The sequence below is a fragment of the Haliaeetus albicilla genome, chromosome 6 (assembly GCF_947461875.1).
Source record: "Haliaeetus albicilla chromosome 6, bHalAlb1.1, whole genome shotgun sequence".
In the NCBI taxonomy this organism is placed as follows: Eukaryota; Metazoa; Chordata; class Aves; order Accipitriformes; family Accipitridae; genus Haliaeetus; species Haliaeetus albicilla.
This window is the reverse complement of record NC_091488.1, coordinates 39,869,071-39,892,138: the sequence shown is the minus strand read 5'-3', so window position 1 is coordinate 39,892,138 and position 23,068 is coordinate 39,869,071. Positions and strand designations below refer to the sequence as shown.

Genomic DNA, 23,068 nt, shown 5'->3' with positions numbered 1-23,068 from the left:
GCATTCTTATGTAATAAAAAAAGGTAATTATTAGAGTCTGTCTTCCAACCCAGATTTTGAAGATATGCTAGTGGGCAAGAAAAGGGGGAGGGAAAGCAATCTTTTTTCTGAAGTGACAAGTGACAACACCTTTTTTTTTTAGGCCGGTTTCCCAGGGATGTCTTGTCCATGTGGCCTCACACTTTCCCAAAATAATTTCCTCTGGCTACAGACCAAACATGAGAACTTCAGGCAAAAAATGTTTCTTTAAAAAAACAGACTGAAAGGGTATCTGTTGAGAGAGGGAAAAGATTTTCAGGCTTATCATGATAAAAATGGAATGATATATAATAATGTTTATTTAGCACTTAAAGCTAATAATTAATTATATGTTAAAACCAAATTCTGATTTTTGCATGACTACTGTAGATTTTCTTCTGTCTAGTTGTCTGTATGCATATAGTATGTAGGGAGTATCAGATAGAAGGACCTCAGTGGTATGTCAGACTTCTTCCCAACCAAATTCTGGCAGGGCTCTGTCCCCTCACCATTTGCAGGACTCCATCCCAAGGTCTCTGGTGGAAGGAAGCGGCACAGTTCAGGGCTTGCTGGCCTTTTTACTGTTTACGCACATGGGAACAGCAGCTGGTCCAGAAACAGCATTGGGTGGTGTAACCCTTTCATTCCAATGTTTTGATCACTACTTTGGCTGTCTGTCAAAAACATCGAATTCACAGCCCTTAGTGGACTTAGGTTGCAGCAGTTGCTTGTTCCAGAAGCTAGCTACATCCTCAGAATGGACATGTGCCAGTGGCAAAGGTGAGATTTATGTTTTGGTTTTTTATTTTACAGTAATGTCTAGATTCCTTAAGCTACATCAAGTCCTCTTCATTCTTTGCCTTTTTGCCTTGTACAAAAAAAGTAATATGAAACAAGCCATCCCCTGGGAAGTTCAAAATCTTGACAGATTTAGTAATCTAAATATCTAAGAGCACAGCAATTCACTCTTCTCCTTTAGAGATTTGCTACAGAATGAAATAAAACACCCACCTCCCAGCCACTATTTTCTTGCAGTTGGGGAAGGGTGAGGGGAAGGATCTCATGAGACAGAAAAAGGAACTTATTGCTAGCTACTGATTGAAATAAAAAGAGAGCCAGCATTTAGGGATTTCTCTTAACAAAATACTGGATGGTGATGAAGTTGCCTATCATTGGACTATGTGTAGTCCCTGCATATCAGTAATGTTAACCTTAAAAACAGGAATAAAACTACCCTTTGGGTCAGTTGCTGAATCTCACATGGAAGCTTTGTTTTTGAAAGATCCAAGGGCAAGCAGTGAACGCAAAGTTTGTTTGCTTGGATTCTCTTTGCCTTTTAGGGTTAGATTTCCTATGACCTGTAGCTTTGCAGGAATGGCATCTGTAGTCCTTTCCCACTTGTGGAGGGAAAGATAGACAAGCCCTGCTGTCTGTCAGAGCATGCTATTTTGAGAAACCACACAAGTAAATATTCAGCAGCAACATTACAGTGTCAGACTGCTGCATGTGTATAGTGTAAAACATGGAAGTGAGTAATGTGGCCCTCATACTTACAATAGTTTTCTCACATATATAAGCAATCAGTAGACTCGATTAATGAAAATGATAGCGCAAATGGGGTAGAGAGGACTTAAACCTGATGATTACAAAGGAGATTCCATTATCTAAGGAGTGTACATACATTGTGGCTTAGAGTAATTAATTCCATGTTTAAGTAAGTGTTCTATTAATATGTATAATGTGTGTCTGAGCTCCTGCCAACAAAATTTATTACAAATCATTCATTTCCTGATAGACACATGCTAGTTCCTGCTTAAATTTTTCACAGACGTTACCTTTAGATTCAGCAGTGTCCTAATCTGAGCATAAATATTATTTTCCCTTTTTAACAAAGAAATTAAAATGTTAAACAAGCCAGAGGTGGGTGGTTTGGTTTTTTTTTTTGCTCTGCCTAGGCCAGCCATATGAAGTTAGTAACTTGCAAGATGCATCAAAACCTCACAAAACATGGATGGTGAGTGATGCTAGTGGGATTAATTTCTAAGTTTGTTGTTGTGCTTTGTGGTTTGTTTGTTGCGTTTTGTGGTTTGTTTGTTGCTTTGTTTTGGTTTGGTTTTTTAAGAGGTAATGAAGAGGATCAGGGCCTGCCACTTACCTGAAAACTGATTACAGACTGAAGCAGGCATGATGACATATTTCAGAGATCTGGGTATCTTCCCCGGGGAGCTTTCAGCAGTTGTAAGGCACCACTGTGGCATTATGCTACAGGAAAACCAGCCTCAGCTGAAAGCAGCAGAAGGGCATTGGGGGTTTTCTGCCAGCAAAGAGGCAGACACTGGAAGAAGTGCTCTCTGTACGCATTCCCCCAATTGTGCAACAGCCTCTCCAGGAAGGGAAAATGTCTGCAGCTCGTGCAATCCCTGCCATCTCTGGTGGGCTAATTTTGGTGGTTGTTGTGATGCAGGCATTTGTTCTCTTAGAAGTGGAAGGAGACACATTTAAATGATATATTTTGAATGTGTTATTCAAAAACTTTCAAGTAAATAAATAATTGTTTAGAATAGCTATTCCAAATGCAGCTTGCTTTCTTTAAAAATCTCCTGGGACTTTTTTTTTTTGTTCATTTGTTTGTTTTCTTGAATGACTACAATCTCCCCCCCCGCCCGATTCATAGTTACTCTATAGCATAGCAGAAAAATCATTGTAGGTGGAATTCCCACAAAATGCCTTTTTGTCTAAATCCCAGTGAAAGTCAATGGAGTTTGTGCTCCAAAAACAGTTTATTTCTTTTAAAAACTTTACCTAATGAAAACAAATTATCACCTCGGTTTTACTGGGTAACATTTTCATATCCTGCACATAAATTGTCTCTTCATGCAGGGGGACGACAAAATGTTTTTAGAGATCTAGCCTGAAGTAGGGGTCATGTCAGTTAAAGCAAAAGTAATTGGTATTTTTTACTTCAGTGTCTGTCGAATGAATGAAGCTGAAGATAAAGCAGTGGTGTATATTGAGCTAAATGCTGGTAGCCATGGAGAGAAGCAGCAGCTAATTGAAACAAAAAAAAGTAGTACACATGAGTCTTTTTTGTTAGACAAAACAGTTTTGTCCAAGAAAGTAAAAGGCATGTGGTAACAATGAGTATAACTACATTTCATTTTTGCTGTGAGATGGTTACAGTTCAAAATACCATGCAATTAACTGTTCAATCCCAGTACTAGAAATGCAGCTGGGCATGCTGTGAATGTAGTAGTTCTTTAAACATATAAATGACACATAGGAACCTAATTCTTGCTGTCTTTCAAAATTTCTCCCTCAGTGTATGCCACCACCATGTATGCTTTCTCTGGTAGCAGAGACTTTAAAAACTTCCAAAGGCATCTAACTTCTCTGACAGCTTTCCACTTCTCAGTCTGGTGCTGCAGACCCAAAGTGGCTATTCAAACCCTGGGTGTGATGCAAGAGAGCAAATATTTGCCCAGTTAAATAGAAGTTGGGAGAGGCAAGTGACTTGCCAAGTTATGGAGTGAAATCGTTTCATCTCAGCACTCTTGAATGGCTTTTGGATCTAAATGTTGACACTTTGATGCTGCGCATCTACAGAAAGGAGTAAGTGAAATTGAGACAGAAATAGACAAACATCTTGGTCAGAATTTTGCTCACAAAAACTGTGAAAGAAAACATTTCATAGATATATGCTAGTATAGGTAAAGTTTTCTGGTCAAAATAAATCCCTAAGGAAAAGAGACATAAAAATGGTAGCCTCTTATTTCTGAAGTTTTGTAAATGAAACACTTTGAAACAAAGCATTTCAGATAGAAAAAACCCCAACTATTTGGAAGTACGTTTTCAAAACCATTGTCATTCAAAAACCCCCTCTCATTAGACCAAAACAAAAGTAAAATTAAATACATCTTCCCTTTTGATTTGCTAAAAACTGAAGACATACATTGTTTTAGATTGTCATACTGTAACTTTTGCAATTGTCAGCAATTGCAAAAGGTATCTGTACGGCCTTTAAGAGCAGTTCTTAGATCAGTATGAGACCTCACTGATACAATGATATCTCTTTCAGGTTAATACCTCTATGATAGACTATGGGGTTTTTTTACTGCAACAATGCTTCCTACAGTTGCTGACTCTAGCTTCACTGTTCATCTGTCTCTGAAGTTGAAGCTAATATGGTGGTTAGATTATAAATGGGAAAGGAAATAAAACAGGATTCCCCCCCCCCCCGTTTTTTTAAAAGGAATTAGCTACTGAAGGATTCCCACAAATCCATGTACCCTATGAATTTTATGTAAGTCCTGTTTCAAGAGCTTAAGTGGAATATGGGGTTTGCTGGTTGTTTTGCATGGAAGTCAGCTTTACCCTACATTAATTATTTTATTGCATGCAGTACTCAGCTGTTTCTGGTAACTGACATTAACAAAATTATCCAACCAACAAATATTTTCAGTTTAAATGTGAAAGGAAAGAGAAAGTCTGGCTTTCTCCTGTTGAAACATAGTTTCTTCATTTTTTTCTCATGACAGTGTTTGATTGCATCCTTCATTATTTCTGATAATATTTAATTTCCTTTTTGCTTTACCCTGTGCCTACAAAACTAAAAGGAGCAAAGTGACTTTAAAAATTAAACAGGCAAGGCAACTGATTTAAAAAAAAAAGGGGAAGAAAAAAAGGAAGGGGGTGCCAAACCAAAACCCTGAATTCAAATGCACCCACACAATGAGTTTTAAGAGAGTCCAGAACCAGACCTTGAATTTTGTGGCTCTGATTATGCTCCAGTTTGTCCATAACCCAACACAAAATATCAGGGCTCACAATTAGATGTAAAGTTTTAATAGGGTGGATGGACTGATTGAAAATACTTTGTGAAGAGGTTATGAGAAAAGACTTATCTAGTAAGTGCAGCCAAGATTTAAGCCATTAATTCAGATGTGAAGCATTTGGCAACAAGAGATCATTTTCATCAAAAAGAAAGCCCTAGTTCATTATTTTTGGTCTGAGAATAATTTGGTTCTTTGTTTAATGCTACTCAGTCTACCAGCAAACAAAAATTATTAAATAGAATGAAAATTATTTTTTTCTTTAATCAAATAGCATAGCACCCTAAAGGGAAGAAATTAATAACATTATTTTACAACCATCTGAAGTGTGAGACATGACCTGTTAATATGCCAAATTCATGCACACACACCCATGCAACATCAGCCCATTTATTTCTGAGTAGGAACTGGCACAGTTGGCCTAAGTGACTATAAAGCTAAGTGGCTTTATTTGTTTATTATTACAGTGCAGCATAGTTTCCACTGAATAGCTATGCTAAACTAATGCTACTAATGCAGACATGTATATACAAATGGATAGACCCACTCAGAGACTTAATTTGACGGTACATCCAAGTTTTTTAATCAAAGCTTATTCACTTATCTGAGCATCAACCCCTCACTTCTCCCTAGTGCATACCTCTAATCATCCTGTCATGCTAGGAAGTAGTTTGTTCCTCTTTCCCTCTTTCCTCTCTTCCTTCCCATAGTGCAATTACTACAGACTCTTGATTCTTCTCGCATGTTGTGGTACTTGGGTCTCCCTTCCTTGGCCAGTTCTTTTGGGAAGAGCGTTGTTTCTTTGCTGGGCTCTGGTGCTTGCTTCAGGGTACCATGGAAATTCAGGAGTATTCTTTGGATTCCCAGAGATTCTGTTCAGTTCTATTGGATTTGGAGGATTTGATTACAGTAAGAACCATGCCTGTGAAAAAGCAAGCAGACCTCAGAGGACATTTTTAAAAGCAGGAGCACCTTTGGAACAGTAGCACAAGCTCTGATAGGGTGGGCATAGAAGAGGAGGAAAGAAGGGAGCCACAGAGATCTATGACTAATGCAGCAGTAGTCCAGACAGATCTGAATGTTAGGACAGATGTAAAATATGCCGTGCACTGGCTTAACTCTGATCCCACTGAAATCGGACTTCAAGGAGGGGGAGAAGACTTAGTCTACTACTGATTGCTTTTATATCATCCTATCTTTCAGTCCAGTTCTGATTCAAGCACTCGAATGTATTCATGTACCCACAAATTACATTTAGGGGTATCTTGCTACTACTGCTGACAATAAATTCACGAAATAACACACACTTCCTGTGCCTTGTGTGTGCCAAGTTTGTGCATGTCTGCATTCACATACAGATGAAAAATTAAATTTGTTTGGCTTGAACAGTTTTCACTGACAGCATAACTCATTCCTCTTGAGTTCCTGGATAAGCTGTAGCTGAAACTATTTGTTCTGCTTTTACTGCCCAGTGCCTGAAAGCTGGAGTTAGAGCTGGCTTGCTTTAAATCAAAGCTGTGCTGAGAAACACCGACAGCCAGGACAAAGACTGCCTCTTTCCCAGTCCTCCCAGTTCAGCCACACTTCAGAGAAAGTCTTTAGAGAAGGAATAGACTTAGTTGCAGATGATACTGGGAATTCTGTATGATCTTCAGTAATTACATTAAAATGAGTTTGTTTGTATTGTTTTTTTAATTGTCTGATATTTGACAGTAGTCATATGTCTACTTACCCTTCCTTTTTCATGTTGGAAAACAAAACACAAAACTGATGTCTTGCAATATTGGTAATTGCAGTGAAACCATATTATAAGATCAGAAACTGTCAACCTCTCTTTGTTGAAAGCATGTCTATTTTATCTTAATTTAGCTCAGCACTTTTCCAGGATTAAAAGAGCGTCACTCCAGTTAAACGGAGACTCCTCCCAGCTGACAGAAATGTTAGTTAGCATTGGCAATTGCACCAGTAACAAATACCAGCTTGATTTCAGATGAAAGTGTGAAGCTTTTAATCCTGCCTATTGATTAGGTAGAGTGACTGTCCAAGAAGGAAGTGTAGGAAGACTTCCAGCTTTAGAATTTGTCTTTAAAAAGTGTTCAAAGCTTTTTGCGAGCATATCTAGTTAATACAGGACCAGTTCTGATTTACAGTATGATTAGTGGCATTACTCTGGAAGCATGAATTGGCCATAAAAATGTTACAAATCAGTTAAGTCCATGTTCCAGCGCTGTAGGTTGCTGCTGGTTAAAAAAGAAAAATTCTCATAAATGAGAATTCATCGTTACCAACGTTCTGTAGCTGGATTATATTTTCATTGTTCTTGACTAGGAAATTATGTTTAACATATGAACATATTAACATATGAAGGTATTTGCTTCTATGTGAAGGTATTAAGCATGCTTGCCAACTTTTGCAGGTGTTATTAGTGCTTTGAGATGCCTCAGTTCAGGACATATTCCAAAGAGCATACTTTTCAGAAGAATCAGGAAGGTACCCTATCAATTTAGGGTGTATCAAGTTGGTACAAAGTATCAGCTGTCATTTTTGAAAGCCTGGGCAGTGTAGCAGATGGAGGCACAATTTTTAAATTCCAGAATTTGTACTATGAGTGTATGAAAATAGATTCTTTGCAGCCTCAAATCCTACATCTTCTATGCTTACTTATTCCTACAGAAAATACCTTTTTATGACTTGCTGCTTCCAGTGTATAGAATACAAGCTTTTTCTTTGATATTGCAAGTTTTCCAAAATACCAAAGTGATGTGAGAGGAACATCATCTGTATGTTTTGCCAAATAGATTGGCTTTGGCTACCCACATAAATTTTCTGGATCTTTTGATCAAATCCTCCACCCTGTTGCAAATTTGGAATTCATGCCAAATATAGCATCCAGCAGTGAGATAAATCTGAATTCTTTCATGTGAGCTACAGTGGGTTGGTTTTTTTATTCTTATTTGTGATAAATCTTCTGTATATACTGTTATCAAAGCTGGTCAAATAATTTATTCCTCAAATAACTTGAAAATACTGTTGTTGCTTTTTAATTCAACCAAATTAACATGCATTCTCAGAAAACTCTCTTACCAATACTGGTTACAAGTACTACTGCTTTTCATTTCATAATTATTTGCAAATACATATTGCTAGCTTTTGTTATTATCCAAATTTTTAATAGTTGGGAAAATGATATTTTTACTGGAAAATGACGTCTGGATATTGGAAAACAGAAAGCAGACAGGGCTCACCCACTGAAGTCAGTGGGACTCTTTCCGAAATTTCCATTTAGTGTGTCTGACAGAAATGGGCTTAAATGCATCATGCTGCTTCAGTCAAGATACTTCCAAAAACATTGTTGGGGAAATATTGTTGCTGATGGTTTTCATCAGGAATACCGGGTACAGCCAGATTACCTGTTACTTAAGAAAGCTTAATTAAAAAAGAAACAGGTGTAAAAAAGTGCTCAGATTGTCTGAGTTTGGAAGGATTCTATAAGGGAGAGTAAGAAAGATTAGCCAGCATGGTCAGGCAAAACAAGGAGAGGGATGCGATTGTAGTCTATAAATATATTAGGAAAAGAAGTGCTATTTAAGCTAAGGGAAATGCTGACACAAGAACAGATGGGTATAATCTAACTGTGTACAGTTATTCTGGATTTTAGAACGTTTCTAATTCTAAAAGAAATGAGAATCTATGACAACTTTCCACTAAGAGTACCAAGAGCAAAAAAACACCAAAAAAACCCCAACCCCCAAACCAAAAAACTCTAATTGATTATAAGCAGAGCCTGAGCGGCATATGAAAAAGATTATATGGCATCGTTGCCTGCAAAAACAAGGGACTGAACTCAATGACCCAAGAGTCCCTTCCAATCTGCTGTTCTTAATTAGATATATGAGTATCATGGGAGCTCTTCTAGCCTCCAGCCTGTTCCTGCAAGAGGATCCTTTTATTTATGTAACTTCCCACTGAAATCCCTGCAAATCTGCAGATCCCCACTGACATGTAGGTGATATGGATTCTTGGATCAAATTCCAGGGAGGGTTCATGATCCCAGAAGAAAATTCTGTATTTGGCTTCTGTTTTCCTTCTTGGTTTTGCATGCAGCTTCTGTTTCAACTCCCGAAACTCCCTTCTCTTCATTGTTTCATTTTCCTTTTGAAGATAACTTTTCTTCTTGAAGAATTATTTAAATGCTAATAAATCACACATTTATAATTAAAATCCATATGGCTGGAAATACTTTTACATGCAGAATACCTGTTGCCAAGGCCTGAGCCCCCTTGTCACTGAAGTCAGTGCAAGTGGAGCACTCAGTGGTTTATCCTGTCCCTTGAACCAACATTACACCTTTCATTACCACAGGTCAGATCTTGTGCCATGAAACTTCAGACACATACTTCTCATAGGATCAGTGAGTAAATGTTAAGGTAGCCTAAGCTTCCAGTATCTGTGAGGAAAAAAATTGTAGCAGGAGCCTCTGAAAACAAAGTTCTTGATCTGGTAGCATCACAGACAATCACACAGATTTTTCATGCCCTTTATGGTGCTCCATAATGCAGTAATTTTTGAGACTGGATCCTTATCTTACCACTCATGATCAATTCGAAATACTTGCTAAAGTCTTTCCTTTACACTGGATAATCTGGCCATTTCTGCCTCTGTTGCCTCACCTATAAATTAGTGCAGTGTGCTGAGGACTGAACAGTTTTGCAAGGGATGTCTGGAGTCTCTGATAGAAAGTCCTACTTGTAAATTATTACGATAAAGATTTTTCCTAGAAATTAAAGATTGTGTTGGAAGTTCTTACTTGTTATGATGACAGATGGGAATGGAATGATTCCCACTAATTTGGAATGGCTGGTAACAAAGCCCGACAACTTGAGTTACTGCTTTCAATTGTTTGGTGATTCTCTAACATGCTGTTTTCCCAGGGAAGTTCACCAATGACAATAACCCCAGCAGTTCTTACTGTTCACTAGCTTGCTTTATGAAAGCCGCGATGTCCAAAACTTCTGAATCAATCCCAGGACCGTTTGCTCATACCAGCAGCCATTCCAGGTTTGACTGCTAGGCACTCTCTGCCAAGAGGGAAGTATGGTACCAGGGTCTGAAAGGAACACAAGCCAGCATCAAATGCTGAATGAAGATGACTGAAATTTTCTTCTCTCCCCATCCTGAGAGGAAAGGATTGGGTTCTGGCATTTTTCTTTAGCAGCGTTTTATCTTTGACTTCGTACTGAAAATAGTGTATTTCTTCATATTCTAGACACTGTAATCAATAATCTTAGAATTTTATTAGATTTTTAAAAATGTTGTTGAAGCAAACCTCTGCCTTTGACCTGGTTTGTGCCATTGTTAAAAGGTTGTTAAATTCAATTCTAATTAAACCAATGAAAAATCCATAATGCCACTATTCCACTCTGCACTGCAGAAGGTAGGTGGGTATCTTGTCTCTGGGGTTCTAAGGCACAACCACTAATCTGTGACAAGCACGGACCAAGAACAAGCTTGCAAGAAAAAAGCTGCAGCTCTCATCAAACACAGGCCAAGAGGTTTCTTTGGCCACAGGTTTGCAAACCCCTGTAAACACCTCTCTACTCAGCCTGTGAATGGAAAAGAGAGAAATGTTATCCAAAGCCTGGAACTCCTGCTGCCTTGTAGCTGTAAAGTGGAAGCTGAAATGTCTTTCGTTATCATGAGGCGCCTGACATGCTACCCTTCTTCTTGACCTTTTTCTCGATATTGTCTGTACAGATGACAACCTGCAATTTCTCAGTACATTACAAGCAGCAGCAATTGCGAGTGACTTTAAATTTAGGTGGTTAAATGTTTTAGAAATGCAAACTGTCTTCATTTTCTAGTAAGTAGAAGAACTGAACTCATTAAGTATCAGATCACCTTTGTTTATGCAGAGAACATGGGCAAAGGCAAGACTGTCTACCTGTGAGAGGTGTTAGGAAAGCCTCCTTGCTTTATTTTGTTTATGCTCTTATTTGCCATTTAAAAACGCTCTATATAATCCGCACTGCAGTTTCTTTATCTTCATGGGACTGTCAGGAGATTTAAGTAGTTAATCTTTTTTAACAGCATAGGGAGATGGAAAATACAGTATATGCATTAAATACTGTCATTCGGTGCAGAGGATATTTTGGGCAATGTGATTTTTCTTTCATTTTGTCTTTATAGATATATACTAGCTCTGCCTTGGTCCCCTTGCCAGTGCAAGTAATTTTGAATTTCACTGAACAATTTTCTGCTTTGTTTCTTCACATTGAAGGTAGCAAGTGTTTTGTGTCTGTGGGAGTCCTAGATTCCAAAATTTGCTGGCTTTTTTTCCTCTTCCTTTTGACTTGCAGGATATATTCATTGAAATGAAGTTTTGGAGGTATTCAAATCTGTCCATATAAGGAAACGCATGCAAAGCCATAATGGAAACATATAAAGCATAATCATTTGTCAAAGAAATAAAATCTGTTGTCTTGGAAGGCACTTTGAGTTTACTTCTTTTGGCCTTAGAGTTTACTTCTCACAAAGGTCAGAAAGCTTTATTTTTTGATGGAATTGTGTGATTCTGAGATACTTTGATTTGGATTTGGACAATATGAAATGGCAGTTAAAATCCTTAGCTGCACTTTCATCTCTTTGGTTGGCATCCCTAAGGAATGAAATTGCTACGTTTCCTTTTGCTTTCTTTATGCCATCTGGATTTTCACTGCATTGCTTGTAGGATGTTCAACATATTTAAAACACTTTGAAGAGGTTAGTAACTTTGATTACGAAGTCCACAGTAAGAAAGAAGTCAACTTTACCGGAGCATCCTTACATTCTTACACAGGGACTTAACCTTATAGAGGTTAGAACAGACTGAATATCCATGTAGAACCATCTTAAGTCTCAAGTTGAAGGTAAAGGGGAGACAATCAGGGATGTTCTCTGCCTGTACTATTTCTTTTTTGGGGAAAAAAGCTTATTCATTTAATCTGTGAGTTGTTCAAGCAGCTTGCAAACATATTAACAGTTCCTGAAGATCTTTGATTGGTACTGCTTCTCTTGAGCTGAGGCCAAATTTATTTGCTGATTAATATAAACTTTGATTTTATGAACACCTTATGAACAGTACAAAATAAAGGGTGGGAAATTTAAGATTATTTCCTATAATTTGTACAGGTAGCATAATCTTCTGAGAATGTCACAAAATATTAATTCCAGTTTAAGCTGGTAAGCTTATTAGGTAAAGATTGTTACCCCTATTTTACTGGTATGGAAAACCACACCAAAGAGACTGTACCTCTACCTATTCAATCTGTTCAATTCCAAACTTTTCAAACTGATATTCAGAAGCACTGAAGAGTAACATCTCCAGTTAAAGTTAGTATTAACAGTAATGAACACCTTATGCTTACCAGTCCCAAAATTTCAGAATTATTTACATTCTGGCCATCCCTATGTTTGGGTCTCAAAGCAAGCCATTTTACATCGCCTTGTAATCCAAGGGGCTGAGTACCTGCCCTTTCAGGATACATGCTCCTTCTCTTGGTGGTACTGAACACAGGGACTAAGATGTTTCAAAGTGAGACCCCCAAAATGAATTAACACATTTTGGGAAAAGGAAGGACTTTAAATGACTTGCATCAGGGTTCACTGTTATTATGGTTAGAATTAGGGTAGCAGATCAGGAAACTGTCTCTCCTTATATTGTGATTGCCGTAATTCCTTTCCCCACATGAAGCCAAATAGAATCTCTGTCAGTAAAGGCTTTTGTAAGTACGTATTTTGTATCTGAGGCTGATAGTATGTGTTTAAAGCATGTCAGAAATATGTTGTCTGATCTGCTTTCTCTGTACGATCCAAAATGTGCTGGCAATATTCTTTAGGTTAGATACATCAAAACAAATAATGATGCTGACCAAAAGCAGAATTCTGTGCTTAGAGTCAAATAAAAAGAAAACAAAGGTCCCACATAAGAATAGACTTTCAGCTGTTGATCTATTTTACTTTGCAGCCATTATGCCATCCCTACTGGGAGGCAAGGTAGGAAATGGTCTATCAAATAGTAGTACCAGAAGAAGCCAGAGAGCTGCACAGAGATTTGTAAGAATTACTGATAAAATGTTGGCTTACTTAGTATTTCTGTGGATGCAGTCATAAGCAAGAAATGTAGATTTGGGGTGGTAGGCTTCTGTAGGAAATGATGGGAGAAAGAATATTCTCTTTTTAGATGACTTGCTTTATACTGCTCTGGGTTTTTGGGGGTTTTTTTGAGAGGGAAAAAAACCCACCACCACATTATGGTAGACACAGCACAATTTTTGAAGGCTGTATGGGTTTCAGACTGGGACTGGCTTCTGTCCAGCCTGTTCAGAGCACAAGCAGAATGAGGTTGGGTCAGCTTGCACCCACTGGGGTAGACATGTTCTGTGTGGTGTTTTTAAGTGTGTATACATTTGTGTTATGTAACGATGAAAGTCTTGGCAAATATTCTTGTATGCAGCTTCCATTGCATAAATAATTTTGACAGTTTTGTTGAATAAATCAGGATTGACTTCCTATATACAGTCCTTGAACACTTTTCAAATGTTTTCATATACATCTCTTTGATTTCACAACCTGTTTATGATGATCTCTTACGAATCCATTTGGCTCTAGTGAAAGCTTCAATCAGTGTCTGTAGACATAATGTATCTATCTCTTCAGTATTAGAGAACAGCAGTAAGACTTACCAGCAGCACTACTGCAGCTTCTGCAAATGAAATATCCTTTATACCATCATGCTCTCGGTAAGGATAAGGTTGCATCTTTTCTCCAAACCAGAGAAACACTGCAAGAATTTGATTAAATGAATTTGTACCAAGGAAATCTGCATGTGATATATCACTACATCAGATGTTTTACTATATGTGATTTTAAACTGAATGCCGTTTTTCCGCATGTGTGAGTTTGTTGCAGCTGTCATTTAAAATTCTTTTATAGATGGAAACTGCAGACAGCTGTATGTACCTTGGCTAAAACACCTCTGCTGTAGTGTCATCTCAATGAGCCTTAGATTTTCCCAAACTTCTGCTGTTTGTGGCTAGGTGGAGAAGGAAAACTTTTTCTCTTCTCTGCTTAGCTATGAATGCATTTGATAAGGTTCAGCTCAAGTAACAGCTCAAGTAACCAAATCACTTTTGAGAATGAAAGAAAAGAAATTTTCCATTATTAAAGAAGTTTGCAGTCTTTTTGAACAGCTGTACTGCTGAGGTGGGTGTGGGTAGAATGTTGAAGTCTGGTGGGAAAGTTGCCAGAAAGGGCTTTGTACATTTGAATGTGCTTAGAAAAAAAACAGCTCCAAATTATTTAATTTTTTTCTGTGAGTGGGGTGGTAGCTAAAGAAGAATATTCTTGAATAGGTTATTTTCCTCATAAGGTAAATGCTGTTGCTTTGGCATGATTAGGGCTGTGAAGAGTGCAAAGCTAACCTACCTTGGAGGGAAAAACAGAGGCTGTTCTCTTTCTGGACTCATGATGCCTTCAGGATGAGCCTAACACATGAGGAGAGCACCACTCTTCTTTACCCCATTGTTGCACATGGGACTTAACACACAGTCCAAGAACTCTCTGCCCTTTTCATGGTAAGGCAAGCTTCCATGAAAAGAATTAGGAAACTGCTGTTGTACTCTCCTGAGTTTGGAGAGAAAAATACTTTTTACCCTTTAGCCGAGCCCTAGGAGAGGCGGTTCTTCATACTTCTTCCCTATCCTCATCCTACAGAATGATTAGGAATATAGAAACAAGGATTAATACTTCCTTCTGAGATTCTTCGTAGGATTTTATGACAATCATGAATGACTACAACATGTTATGGCATTAAATTTTTGCCTCTGCACCTCTATAGCACAGTGTACTAGCTATTGAACCTTTAATACATCTTCATGTAGCATTTACCTATCCTCTGTTGGCCTTCCCTCCTGTCACCCATTGAGAGAGACATTAAATCTTCCAGAGGAACATATATGGTGATGCTCCTCTGAGCTTTGTAGGAACCCAGGATAGCAAAGAGACTCCAAATCGGGCGGGCTGCTCAATACCAGGGTTATTTCTATTACATTTCATGCAAGTTAGAATTTGAGTTATGATGCATAAACCAGTGAATTAATGTGTTTCTGGGTCCTTCTAGGGTCATTTTTTTGAAGCCGTACTCTTATGTTTTGAAGATTGATTCTCTTGGACTCCAGAACCTTAATCTCAAGAGACATCTGTATTAAAGTAATTTAATATCAGAGTCATAGGGCTTGTTTACATGGGGAAATTGACCAGCATTGCTAAAGCAGAATAGCTTTACTTCAGTGCAACTCCCCCATGTGGACGTTGTGCTCTGGAATAAAACTGACTTCATTTTGAAATAATTACTCTTACTAATTGTTCCGGAATAGAGTGTCCACAGGAGGGAGTTATGCAGAAATAGCTGTACCAGAATAGTTACAGCTCAGCTGATTAAATTCAGTGGGTAGGAATGCCTTGTGCAAGGGTGGCAAAAAATTTACAAGGGTAAAAATGCAGTAGTTACAGGCAGCTCTGCTCTCATCAACAAACAGGGTTGCTAGTGTTAGCTGATTCTCCTGTGCAAAGATTTGTAGGTTCCACAGTGTTCTGGGAAAGTGCAGCAATTTTGCTTTGATATTGTTCTCCAAATAACTCTATAAATTTAATATAAAATACAGCTTTTTCTCCCCCCCCCCCCCCCCCGCCATTTCTTCGCATTTTCTAAATCAAATTTACTTTTGAATGTATCATTCTTGGGGGAAAAATATGCTTTTTATTTTTTCTTACTGTGTTCCCTGACCTGCTGGTATTTGTCAGTTCACTGACCCTTCATGCCTCTCATTACCTCTGAGTTAAAGCATACCTTCTTGAAAGATCTCTTCACCCTGGTCACCATATGGTCAGCCTTTATCACTAAAAGGGCAGCAGGATGTCTGTTTTTTTGGTTGGATTTTTCCACCCCCTGTAAGGGCAAAGAGCTGTTTGCTGATACCACATTCTCTCTATTTTCTAAAATATATTTCAGACATTGCTGATAGCTGTCTGAATTTCAAATGGCTGGGGAAAAAAAAAAAGACATGCTAAATAAAAGTAAAATTTAAGTTCTCCCATAAAACCAGCAGTTACAAATATGATTTGTGACTCTTCAGAAATCTTAAGGAATTGAGGTTTTGTGCAGTTTTGTGCAAGCTGTTCTGTAAAGGTGAGAGTTGTAGGTTTTAGTCCTCACTCTGTTAAAGAATCAGTATGTGGCCTTAGTGGAACCACTTAAGTGTCACCATTTGCTCTCTGTATGCACATAGACATGCTATAAGGTATGTCTTACAGTTGTAACCATCAGCTAGCAGGTGCCATGCCACTGCAAGTGCTCAATGTTACTTTTTATTGCTAAACTAGCAAGTTCTTAAAACAATTATTCAGGGAAGTGGCGTGAGAATGGAAGCAAAGGTGCTGAAACTCTGATTAAACTCTCTGTGATATGTTGTGGGCAGTAATGAGCTTACTCTTCCAGTTCAAAGCCGGTTCAAAGTTAGGTGGTTGTATTGCCATAGAGATGAGTCCAAGTTAATATGCCTCATTTTCCAAGATGTAGCGCTGTCCTAACATAGTCATTCATGGTGCACAGTAACCTGGCTATCTCTAGCAGTGCTGGCACAGCAGGCTTGCAGCCAGCCAGAATATACAGTGTAGACATTAAATACAAAGGTTCCTGGGTGAGAATTGCAAGGGATTTGAAATAGTCACCCTCACTGAACCTTTTAATTGGGTTTCCAACTTGCAGAAGAGTACTCCTAGCCACTGTATTGGGAAGGAAGGAAGGAGTGAGTGGAGAAGTCTGAAAGTGAAGAAGTTTAACTATAGTTAAAATTAAAGTTAACCCAGTAAAATAAGGTCAGCTGGCTCACTGTTCTGAGTATAGCAACACAGATGTTTCAAAATAGTGACGACTGCTAGTATAGAATAAAAGAACCTGTACTAAATCAAGTGAGAGAGAGTCTGTAGTGAAAAGGACAGAACATGCCAAGGTTGAATGAAGTTCTCATGGAATCACAGAAAACCAGCTAAACCAGATGGTTCCTTTCCCTTACCTCAACAAATAGCCTGTCCCTCTACCTGTGCTATTTCCAATGAACAGAAAAATCAGTGGAATTCTCTCTACTCTGCAACAGTCCTTTACATATTGAAATATTGCTGTTCCTTCTCCCTTTTGTTTTCTCTTCACTGGAGAAAACAGGTTCAGCTTACTCAGTTTTTCCTAATAGGTCTTGCTGTGTAGATGTCCACTTGTTCATGTTGCTGTCTTCCAGACTTGTTTCCAGCAAGTTCATATCTTATTCATGCACTGCACTTGAAGTTTTACCTGTACCTCACCTGGAAGCTGAAGGGCTACTTCATGTATTCTAAGTACTTCATATATTCTGGTATTGTTTTTATTTGCACTAGTTTTAATGTGAAGAAAGAGAAGCGAGTGCTTTTGCAAATAAACCAACTTATTCAAATTCAGACTAAGCCTTGTGAAAGGGGGGAAATGGGCTAGACCTGGGCTGCTACTGAGCTTAACAGGAGCTAGGAATTAGGAGTGATTTCCTCCCACAGAAGCAACGTAAGAGAAGAACCAGGAAAATAACAAGAGAAAGAGCAGCAAAGTAAAAGTGAGATTATCTCAGCTAAGGGCAACAGAAAGATCAAGCAGCTTTAGATTAAAAAGGTTGTGCCTTGCTGGTAGAGCTACAATTCAGTTGTTTCTTCTAACATGAGACCCATATGCATCATACAACTGTTAATTCAGACAGGGTGTTTCTAACTTGGATTAGGAGGTAATAAGGGCATGCAGTCCCCATCTGTATCTAGAGGGTGACTGTATTGTGACTGCTTGTATTCAGATCAGGCTAACTGGAGGCAATCTCTCTAAAGTATCACTGTTTAACTGTGCGATGATTAATAAACTTGCTTTGGCTGGCTTGATGTGGAAAGAAGCAGAAAGTAAAGTGAGGATTAAAGAGGGAGCTGAAGAAGATCAAGGGAGCCAAGTGGTCAAAAGGATTTATTTTTCTTTTCTGTTATGGAAGGTATATGCCCTTTGCCATGACTTATACGTTTGCATTTTAGCTGAAAAGGGGCCTCTGTATTATCTGTGCTGCAACTTTAGCAAAGCTCTTCAAATGTTATGCTACAGGGTCACTGTGGGTACTTTTGTCCAGCACACTCTTTCCAAGGGTTTACTGTGGCAGCATATTTTGCTGCTTTCCTTCAAAGCAGTGTCTCAGCAAATATGAAGAAAATATTAAAAAATAAAAGGTACAGAAGGAGCTCAGGTAGAGCAGAGAAATCTCTTAATACGGCCACAGAGTGCTGTTCTGTAACAACTGAGGCTTTGAGCACTGAAAACTTTTAATGCCCTTACTTCTAATCTAGTGCAATGCCTCTATGGGAAGTGAACTCTTAAATCTGCACTTAATTCTGACAAGTTGTGCTGAGGCATTGAAGAGAATTTTGTAAAGAAGGGTGTCAGACGAATCTGTTTCTTCACCCTGGTTATTGAGTTACTGAATTCTGAAATTAGTTGTCTACATATCCAGTGATATGATACTTTTCAGTCACTGGATAATTACCTCTGCAGAAAGAGCAGAGCAGAACATTATCCCTGTGCTCCCGTGTGTCCTCATTTCTCAGCAGATTTGTGGAAGAATAAAGCTGTTACCAGTACAGTGAAGGCCACTAAAACGGGTCACCCACGGCACTGCTCACTGCCCTGTTTCCAGTACATGGCATTGTGGCAGTGTGAATAATTCCCTGAGAGAATATTTACTTGAGATTGATTAGTTGGTAACTATAACTGTTAAACCAATATGCATTTAACATTGTTCTTCATTAAACTGAGAAACAAGATGTTCATTAAAAAGAAGAATATTTCTTCTAAATTAAAAGAAATTGTAAATCAGACCAACTGCTCGCCTGCTAGACTTCTACAGCTGCTGGCTGAAGTGAGGGGATGCAGTGGGAAGAGTTTTTAAGCATCACTCAGGTGGTCAGAATAGTCTCCAAGGTACCGTCCTGAAGTGCTGTACTGCAATTGTTTCAGTAGCAGCAACTCATGTTAAAAGATGTCTGGATATTAAGAAGAGGACAGTGGGCACACCATTCATCTGTGTCGCCTTGGACACAGATCCTGGCTGACACACAGAGGATTCCTGGATTTTTTCACCCCACTGTCTGTGCAACTCAGAAAGCAGTCAGCCCTGTGCTTCCTCAGGCCTCTCACCCCTCAGCTTGCTCTTCTCTAAATATCCCAGTCCAGCATGATAACCTGGAACATCTGATTTGGTAGTTATAAACCACTTTGCAACTGTGCCAAATTAAAATCTCCAATGTGAGCTGTCCTCAGAGGGCTGCAAGATCTGATCAAGGGGGTAAAGATTGGTTTTTCTATCCTCTTAGCTTGGCATGTGAAGCTGTTTCTTAAAGAATTTAAACTATGTAATTGAGGCTCTTTGTTTTGTTTTGTATTTTTCTTGAAACAGGACTAATATGGAAATTATCCATCTAAGTGGTCCCTTCTGAAAGTTCCTAACATTGCTATCAGTATCATTCCTTTTTATAAACAGAACTGTTACAGTTCTAAGAAATAAAGTATTCAAAGAATGCACTCATAAAAGATTACGCATACAATGGAATTTTTTAGCCTCAATGGGAACAGAAGGCTTTGTGAGAAGTGTTTGTGTGCAATGAACATAATGTTTAAATCGATTTTTTAAGCCGTTGCTAATGAAACACCACCCTTTGAATAAGGGGCTACAAGGCATGCATCTTACAGATGCACAACGTATCAGTTCCTGCCCAGTATATCAAGAACCTAGGGGTTTAGAGTGTGAAACAACAAAAAGAACCATGCTAGAAGGGGAGGGGAGCAGGGAAACAGCCTGAAATGCAGCTTGGAGTGATGTGAGATTTATTCCCTTAGCTCGTGTTTTCCGTAGTTTCATCGTATGATTTGGCAATTCTGCAGAGCTGGTGTTAAATACATCACATGGGAGTGCGACAGAGATACTTCTCAGCCTTGGATGAGTGACAGACCTCACAGAAAAGTAGTTACATGACAGTTCCAACCTGTTCCACTTTTGTAGTCCAGCTTTTGTTTCTGTTGTGGTCTCCAGTCTGTTTCTCCAATCATGTAACTGATTCAACCACACCTTCAGGGCTTTCCTTTAGCGGGGCATTGATGGTGATACTGCCCCTACTCAGATTTTTCAATGAGTGGGGAGGTTGGAGGCATTCTTCAGCTGCATCGTCCCTTCACATACCTTACCTGACGCTAGAAATCCTCCAGGCAGATACCCTTCACAACTCAACCCAACGTCGCTCAAGGTTAGCAAAACAGAAATACAGTTTAGGATGAATTGGTCATCATGAAGCATTCGGTGAATGGTTCAGATGGGTACGTACCTTCCAGCCTATGAGTTGCTTCCAAATCATTTCCTCAGAGAGCTGTGAATGTTTGTTTCTTGAGTCTGCTATAAGGTTCATTGGCAGACAGTATAGGTTCTTGGTCTTGACTTTATAACTCTCAAGCTTAAAACGAATTTTCAGCGTGGGTAAGCGGATGTTTCCATTGCAGATAGGCCTTCTCACAAACATCTACAAAACCTTGCCATCGCAAACGTTCTCTTGCACACACGTTTGTTCCTACGAACTTTCATGAATTACAAGCAAAATGAGACACACAAAAAAAGCCACTAAGTAAGTTTAGTAGTTCTTTATTGAAGTGATTGTTTAGATCGACTGTTGCACAACAGTTGCCCAGAACTGCATGGAGCTGAGCATCTCTGGTATGAATTTATCTCTGGAATTTCCACTGGTTAGCAGGGTTTGTTACATACTCATTTTAGCAAGGATAACCCACTAGAAAATAAGCCACTGGGAAATACTGCATCTAGCTAGACCTTTCTTTGGTCTTTTTTTCTTTTGGTGGTGTTTTTGTTTAACTATCACTGCATCTGGTGACCACATTCAGACTGGGGAGACCAAAAAAATAAAAGGATAGAGAGCAAGTGAGAAGTTCCTGGAATGTTACAAGCTGCTGTATCACTGGAAATGGCAAGGGAGGCAGACAGGCAGAAAGCTCCTCTCTCCAAAGCTGACACTACAGTGGGAAAATTTGATACTTATTAGATAGTGAATTGACTGAAGCCATAACTTTGAAGTAAATGTACAGTTGCAAACAAATATTGAATATCCTGCTCTTCTTAATTAATTTCTCCTTAATTCTTATACCCTATGCTTTTTAAGATACGCTTTCTGAACTGTATTCTTTGAAATCTTACAGTCCAGGTGGCCTTATGTTTTGTAGACCTAGGGGCTACTTTACATTTTAAAATTACTTCAGTTTTTTTAATTGTAAAGTGATTGTCCCACTTAGACAATAAAAGAGATTATTGTCTAATTACAGTTTACCAATGCCACTTGGAATGAAGCTAAGATTACTCTGTATGCATTAAAAAGAGAGAAATTATTTCTTTCTTCCATCAGCAACAAAACTAGAGCTGTCCTGAATCCTCAGAGAAAGCAAAGCCTGGTTCCCATGCTGTCCTGCACACCATGTTTCCCAAAGAATGCTGTCTTCTGGCACATACAGCTCCTTTAGCCTGCACATGTATAAGCTGTTGTCTAAAACAAAGAGGATGCATTGTCCTTAGAAAGAGCAGCAAAGCCTGAACTGTGAGAATAGAAAACCTCTACACTCATCCTTCACACATGGACTTCTGCCATTAGCAGGATTGCATAAGACAAGTGCATCTTTTTCTAGTCTTCCTTTTCCTTTCCCTTAGAACTGTGCTCTCTTAAGAGCTTTTAAAAAGGGGGGAGAAACCAACCCAAAACTTCAGGGAGGTGTTGAGGGGGTCTAATTTGTATTGACCATTTCTAACCTTTCCTTAGCCACCCCTCAAAGGCCTGACCAGGGCAAGAATTAGCCTTAAAATGTACTCATTTCTGGATGGATTAATGATTTAGGGCCTGATTCCCAGACCCACTGAAGTAAGCTGAAAGGCTTTCCTTAACTGGTCCTGATAAATGAGTTCATTAAAGAAGGTTGCCTCTACTGACAGTTCAGGTATTCTTAATACAACTGTGTTGCATGGTCAGCAACAATTTTTGCTTCATGACAGACAAAAGTAATGTTAAAAAGATTAAAACATTACTCATTCCAGTCAAAGTTGAACATGGGGAAAAAGGAGATAAACAAAGCAGTAATCCATGCAAACATACCTGCAGGTTTCTGTAAAATCAGAAGTTGGGGACCCATCCTCTTGTTCTGAGTGCAAACTGAATAGATCCAATGAAGTCTGTAGAGTTCTTGTGATGTAAACAAGTGCAGTCACTTGGTCAAGTGCTGTTCCTCATCCCCCTTCCACCCAAGTGCTAGTAGCTGTTTCAGTGAGCAGAAGAAAAATGTTCTGGTTTTTAACCCAAATGTGCATTTTTTGCCTAATATTTTAAAAGCCACAACTGAATTACAATGTTTTTGGGGTGTATCTGCATAGTGATGGTAGCTCCACCCAAACTCCAAGCCACAGGGACAGGGGCTGGTGACAGCTCAGACTGGCAGCCATTTTGATGCATGGCTGTGGTCTGGTAGCTCGGGCACCAATCCCACCCTAGCGTGTCTGAGCAGCTTCTAGAGCCGCGCACATGCAGGCAGCTGGAAACACAGGCAGAGCGAATTTACACTTGTCTGCACCTGAGTGCATAAAGAACTCTGATGCTTTAATAGCCTCAAAATTTTCCGGTTTCAGCGGAGCTTAGCAGCTCATTGTGAAAAGTTTGCAACTGCTTTTAGGGGAATCAAAGCACGCTGACTTAATTTTCACTGAACATCAACTGCAGGCAGGCTTGCCAGCTTATTAGCAGCACTTGGCCGCAAAGGGCTGTAAAAAGGAGGCTGTGGAGTACCGATGCACAATGCTGTGGAGTTAGCTGTTGCCTTTGAATAGAAACCTTTCACTTCTGCAGATGCAGTAGCACAACATCTGTTAACGCTGCAACAAAATAACATTTGGGAGCAGAGGAGTCACAGAGGAAGGCCTGGCTGGTCTAGAAGTCGTTGGCATGTCAGCGGCTCACAAATCTCTGGTGCCACCCGGCACAGGCTGGGTCACCAGTGGGGTTCAGGGAGACGTTCACGCAGGCAGTTGCATGCGTAT

General features: G+C 39.1%; 1 protein-coding gene and 1 long non-coding RNA gene across 4 annotated transcripts in view; one reads left to right on the top strand and one right to left on the bottom strand.

The window, feature by feature from the left end:
• Nucleotides 1-23,068, top strand: part of DCBLD2 (discoidin, CUB and LCCL domain containing 2) — a 252,071-nt gene that overhangs the window by 22,832 nt on the left and 206,171 nt on the right. The window lies entirely within an intron of this gene.
• On the bottom strand, nt 392-22,504 carry LOC138685715 (uncharacterized). 3 transcript variants are annotated; one of them, XR_011325116.1, is made up of 3 exons: nt 22,134-22,492; nt 5,488-5,769; nt 392-554 (listed from the first exon to the last, which is right to left on the bottom strand). It is a non-coding gene; the product is annotated as an uncharacterized lncRNA (long non-coding RNA). The 3 variants fall into 3 exon arrangements; XR_011325115.1 differs by lacking the exon at nt 392-554 and adding an exon at nt 2,093-3,066; XR_011325114.1 differs by lacking the exons at nt 392-554; nt 5,488-5,769 and adding an exon at nt 20,608-21,009 and having other exon boundaries at nt 22,134-22,504.